This window comes from Buceros rhinoceros, unplaced genomic scaffold (genome assembly GCF_000710305.1).
Source record: "Buceros rhinoceros silvestris isolate BGI_N320 unplaced genomic scaffold, ASM71030v1 scaffold45062, whole genome shotgun sequence".
NCBI lineage: Eukaryota > Metazoa > Chordata > Aves > Bucerotiformes > Bucerotidae > Buceros > Buceros rhinoceros.
In genome coordinates this window covers 1-334 of record NW_010400310.1, presented here as the reverse complement: position 1 = coordinate 334, position 334 = coordinate 1, and positions in this window count along the sequence as shown.

Here is a 334-nt window from a genome sequence, read left to right as displayed (position 1 = left end):
CGTCAGTCAGCACAGGGCAGGACCCGGCGCTGCTGAGGGCCGAAGCTCTGGCGTCCCCAGGACGTGGGTGGCAGTGACGAGTGTTGGTGTGTTTGGTGTGTGCTCGAGGGGCTCCATTGGCCCCGTTAAAGACTCGGGGCCGTGAGAACCCGGAGGGACACCAGGCGTATCCAGAAACCTCCAAAAACTGAACTGGAGCGTTTGCCCCATGTCGCAGAGACAGCTGCGGCGTGGTGACGGACAGGTGAGCGGCGAGAGGTGACCGAGGACAGAAGCTGTAACGGGGGGGTTTAACTCCGGCTCTTTCCTTCTCTCCCACCAGAGAAACTCGCTC